The sequence below is a fragment of the Lissotriton helveticus genome, chromosome 7 (genome assembly GCF_964261635.1).
Source record: "Lissotriton helveticus chromosome 7, aLisHel1.1, whole genome shotgun sequence".
Taxonomy (NCBI): domain Eukaryota; kingdom Metazoa; phylum Chordata; class Amphibia; order Caudata; family Salamandridae; genus Lissotriton; species Lissotriton helveticus.
The window spans coordinates 256,432,430-256,438,429 of NC_136068.1; positions in this window are offsets into that span (position 1 = coordinate 256,432,430).

Below are 6,000 nucleotides of genomic sequence, written 5' to 3' on the forward strand. Positions count from 1 at the left end.
GATTTGGGAGGGATTGAACGAAATACCTAACGAGAAATATTGGCTCAAGCCTATCCATTCACCCTCTGTTGGAAAATAATAGTCTAAAACCCGGTCCATTTGAAAAACCGAGTGAAAAATCAATATGCACACATTTGGTATAAGAGCACCCGCCATGTGGGGAAAATTAACCCCACAGCAGAGTCCCGTGTCATATATCCACCAGCTAACCTGGCCCTCCCACGTTGAATGAAACGCAAGGGACTGAAGAACCTGGAGCTATAGGGGAGCGCCAGCAACGCAGTTAAGCGCCTGACAATTTTCCGTTGTTATCGGAAACTCTGAACCCAAAAAAGGTGATTGCTTACTTGACGGCGGACATGCCAGAAACCTTGGTAATCAGGACACAACCCTTGGCCATGGGTGTTGAAGTCGGCATGGAGGTCTTCATACATCAGAAATGCTAGGATCTGTTTCTGCTGACAGTGAAGGTGTAATAATAATTCACATTGGCAAAGCGCAAACGATCACCCTTAAGGGTCTCGAGCTGTAGGGGTCGTCAGGAAGATTAAGCAAGCTATTGCCAGAGTCACATGGTGCCAGGCTAATCTGGCGCCGAGGATCGAACCGTGATCCCCAGATTCCAGCGTCAGTCGCCTTAACGCCACACCCCTTGCCAATATAAGGCCTTAGAAGGGTGTCTAAGGGAAAAGGAGTCAACCCCTCCTTTAGTAGGAGGAACAGGAACCTCCTAAGTTGGCGGTAGCTCCGTTTACAATATATTGGAAAGAGCCAAAGAGGCTAATGGGAATGAAGGTAATAATACCAGCACACCAAAGCACCCGAAGGAACCCTTGCACGGAGAGCTCCAGAGTGAGCTTCAAGGGGAAGTATGTGAAGGATTGCACCCTCAGACAATGCCAGAGAACGAGATACTGGATGAACCCCCTGAGGCATAGGGGAACGGAAGTGCAGCTGGAACTGGCCCTGATATTGTGTATTCCCGAAAAGGGACCGGAAGCAGAAACCCTGAAGCATAAGGGGTTATAGGCGAAAATGGCGATAAGAAGGTGCAAACGTAAAAGACCGTTATTATGACGTATCCCCGGGGGTCTAGGGGAAGGCTAAACTTGCCCCAAAAACTCCAGATACCTTGCCACAAAGTTAATGGTGAACGACTCCCCATGTGGCATGGATAAATCATCCATTTCCCAGAAAAGGGATTTACATCTCTTGGAGGAGAAGGGGTGAAAGACGTACCCAAAACCGTATCGTGGACCCTGCAACCCGCGGAGTCCCCAGAGAGACTGAACTATCTAGTACGACAGTGCTGGATAAATCCATCGTATTTAAGATCTAGAATCAGGCGGGAGTGGATGTCAATGGTAGGAAGAAGACCGACCTTGGCGGTAGGAGAAATGAAATAGGAAAAAAGAAAAAGGATAAGAAACAAGACAAAAAAACAACGCCCAAAGGATATGCGTAAATAATAATGATGGGCGGTCATAGGGCTTACCACACCGTGTTGAGGACTGTATACCTGGGGCCCTGGTGACCGACACTGGGACGGAAAAATCCCGATTGGCACCTAGTGCATTCTGGAGCGAATGCTCCTTTAATGTACGTTTGATCCTCCTTGTAACTCACCCAGCCTTGTAAGGGTTTCCGAATGTAATATTGTAGTGCCAAGCACCAATCACGCCCGTGTAAGGGTGTCAGAATGTAATATTGTAGTGCAAGGCACCAATCACGGAGGAGTAAGAGGGGGAGCCAACCCTTTGCACACCAGAAGTGAAATTAAAAATATAACCGGCTCCTCAGCAGAGCTGTAGTCCAAATCATTGCAGCCCACAAGGGCGTAAGAGCCATGTCTAGTTATAAGGAGCGTGTGCGCACTCCAAGGGCCCTCTTGTTGTTACAGCCGGTAAGGCGTAAGTCAAAAAATTGCTCCGTCTGACCTTGAGGCATTAAGAGCCTAGGAGAAATTTGGGAACACAAGCGAAGGGCGTAATCCAAACTGGTATAAGTGGAACCTGATTGGGTTACGCCCCCCGGCTCGTAATCGGCTCTAATCCGCACTCAGCCACTTGGGAAGGCCTGTAGCGGATAAGCGCGAAACTGCGCCATGATAGGAAGTAGTCCCCGACGTACCCATGGAAGTACATTGTGAAGGTACTAGTTTGGGACAATATATAGTACCTACCTGCACTGAATACGGAACCCTTGGCATTAGTAAGATACCTTACCACCACCGACAGTGGCGTAGTAGTAACGCTGGAACCCCAGAGCGGGGCCAAGCTCTCCCAGCCCCGTCTGGATTTAGCGTCCAGTTGGGCCAACGTATGTAGAGTCAATCTATAAAATGAGAGCACGCCATCTCCACACCAACGTGAGCGTCTTAAGGCTGCGTGACCGGAAGTGTTAACCATTTCGTGTTATGACACAAAGACATCGTCTAGGCAGTTGAGGCATGAAGCTTATATGCAAATTGCACAGGCATTGCAACTAGAAGCGCACATTGGTAAAACCCCACCGGTCAAGGAACATTTCAAGTATCCCGCCCGTGGGCGAAAACAATTCCTGGCGGGAACACTTAGTAAGCGTGAGAAACCAAGGGACAGTAAATAACACAGAAAAGCTGCAAGGTCCCTTCTATAACAGGTGGAAATACATATGAACACATATAACAGAGATCCGTCAGGCCTTTATTGTAAAAGGGGTGTAAACGGGTATAAAAACTAAGTCTAATAAGGCCACCCGCGTTGCGGATAGACCGCCGTATTTTGATCTTAATTTGATTTTGATTTTGACTTAAGACTGACTCCTGTGGTGGCGCAGTCTAGTTTATGCACGTCACGTACCGACGTGACGTACAGGCGCCGGGATTAGCGTGAAAGCCGAGAGCGGTGCACCATCGGCTCGGTGTTCTTTAGAGGTTATAAATTAAATAAACCTGACGCAAATCCTCTACACTTGCAGTGTCTTCATTTATGGTAACCACTACGTTACAATGGCAACGAGGGTGGGATGTTAGACCCACCCACCACAAGGAACGACACGAGCAGGAGCCACCGAGGGAACCAACAACCACACCGGTGCACAGAAGACACGTGGCAGAGGAGCAGGACCACAGCGCTGAAAGGTCAAGAGAGCTGGAGGTCGGGGAGAGACTAGCCAGAATCAAACACACAGGTACCAGCCCTAAAGAGCGTGGCAGAGCCCAGGATCGCCCAGAAAGGCAGAACAAACCTACCGAAGGGACAGGGCACTACCCAGAAGCCCACAAGATAGCGCGCCAAACCAAGCAAGCCCAAGGCAAAGCGCGCCAAACCAAACAGCAACCGGCGAGACAGAGAGACAGCGCTGGATCCCCCACCGAAGAGCGAGGGGGCGGACGCAAGTAGTCCCCAGTCTCACACAAGCAAGGAAGAGCAAGACAACACACCAGGCAGTCCCAGGAACCAAGGGAGCACACCCTCCGCGATCAAGAGTGAGAAGATGAGTGCGCAGGCGGGATACGCGATGGCGCCAGTACAATTTCTACCCAGGCCAGGGGAACCACTAATGAAGTGGGAGGACTGGAGAGAATACATAGACAATTTTATAGAAGTATTGGAAGACGAGAGCGAGGAGGTGTTCAATCCTAAAAGAAAAAAACGTATCCTATTACTCAACCTAGGCCCAGAAGGTCTGAGAATATACAAGAGCCTGGTGCCAAAGGAAAGAGGAAGCACGGACGACAACGTGCATGCCAATGCCATCGATGACCTAAATGAACACTACAGACCGGCGGTGTGTGTGTCGGTAGACAGATTTAATTTCCAGCAGAGGAAACAACGTCCAGGCGAGACAGGGGAGGAATATGTTGCAGCCCTGAAGAGACTGGCGTCCACGTGCAAGTACGATAATTGGGAAGAAGAGTTCATCAAGGACCAGGTGGTGATGCACACCACGAGCACAGCAGTGCAGGACAAGCTGTGGGCCAGCGGAGACACCACCCTGAAGGAAGTGATGGTGATTGTCAAAAGAGCAGAACTGGCGCGCAGGTGTGCGGAAGCAACGAGGAAGGAGACGGCACCCACCGCCATGGTGAACAGAGTAGACGATGAGGAACCGCGCCGGGACCACAAGTACAAGGGGTCGGCGGCGAAGGGACCCAACAGATGGCAAGGCAACCCAGGCCCTCCGGGTAAAGAAGCGGGAAGCAACAAGAAGTCATGCTACCGGTGCGGGAGCTGGTCCCACGAGGCGCACGACAGGAAGTGCCCAGCATTACGCGCAAAATGTATGTACTGCGGGATAGTGGGCCACTATGAGAAGGTGTGTCGGAGAAAGGCCGCGAAGAGCGTAGTGAAATACATCGGACAGGACAGTGAAGAACAAGAAGAGGGCACGGAGGAAGATGTCGTCACAGTCATTTATATCGAGGATCAAGTACTAGGCGTAGATGGTCAAGTACCGAGTGTTGACGGCAAGAGAACAATGAAACCCGTCCTGGAGATGTCGATTGGAGGAATACCGATAAACGTGGTGGCTGACACAGGTTCACCTTACACCATCATTCAGAGAGCAGTATGGGAGGAGAGCTTTGCACCACACCTAGGCCCAGAACTGGAAAAGCTGGACATCCGACCAGTGACGTACAATGGGGACCGAATACCCATGGCTGGGTTCAGACCATTACATTTCGAGTTCAGAGGCCGATCTGCGTTCTGCAAACTCTACATATCAGAGAGAGGACCCTCGGTCCTAGGATGGCTTGACCAAGGCGACCTGGGCATCAAGTTGGATCCAGGGGGCAAAGAACAGATACTACTCACGGAACCGGGAACATGGCCGGACCTGGACAAATGGAAAAGTGAGTACCCTAAGGTTTTCGGAGGCACAGTTGGAAGGATGGAGAAGTTCGCGCACAAGATAATCCTGAAGGAAGATGCCATACCGGTCGCCCACAAGGTGAGGAATGTGCCATTGGCAGTGAGAGACGCAGTGCAAGAGGAACTACAGGATCTGGAGAGGAAAGGGATCATCGAACCCATCACATGCGCAGAGTGGCTCGCGCCCTTGGTAGTAGTGATGAAGCCAAGCGGGAAGGTCAGGCTGTGTGTCGACCTACGCGAACTGAACAAGAACATTGTGGTGGGGAAATTTCCCTTGCCCAGGATCAAGGAAATGCTGGCCAGCACAAGGGGGGTCAAATGGTACTCAACCATAGATTTGACCTCCGCTTACCACCAGATTTCCCTGCACCCGGAGAGCCGCAAACTAACCTCGTGTATCACCCCATTTGGGTGCTATCAGTTCCGCCGCATGCCGTTCGGGCTAGCATCAGCGGCTGCGGTGTTCCAAAAGCTGATGCACCAACTATTCAAAGACACAGATGGAGTCCAATACTTCCAGGACGACATCCTGGTAATGGGATGGGACAGACAGGATCATGACAACAAACTCGGAAACGTACTAAAGATCCTTGAGGGTAAGGGCCTCACAGCTGAATGGACCAAGTGCCGGATAGGGATGGAGTCCGTGACGTACCTAGGACACGAGATAGAGGTGCGAGGGGTTACCCCGAAAGCAGACAACGTGAGAGCCATTTGCGAAGCACCACCGCCCTCCAACAAAGAAGAAGTCCGATCGTTCATTGGAATGGCGGAATATTATAGTAAGTTCGTGCAGCACTTCGCCTCCAAGACCCACCACATGAGGCAACTGACGAGAGACAACACAGAATTCTGCTGGTCGGAGGAAGCGCAAGGCGAATTTGAAGTCATCAAGAGAGAGGTGGCAGGAGCAGTACCACTCCAAGGATATGACCCCTAAGGTAACACAGTGCTCACCACCGATGCCAGCGACAAGGGGCTGGTTGCCGTCCTGATGCAAGACCGAGGTCAGGGGAGAATGGAAACGCTCAGCTTCGCATCCCGCGCACTGAGTGAAACTGAAAAGAAGTACAGCGTAATTGAAAAAGAAATGCTAGCGGTCGTATGGGCCATGACCAGATTTAGGCAGTTTTTGTGGGGC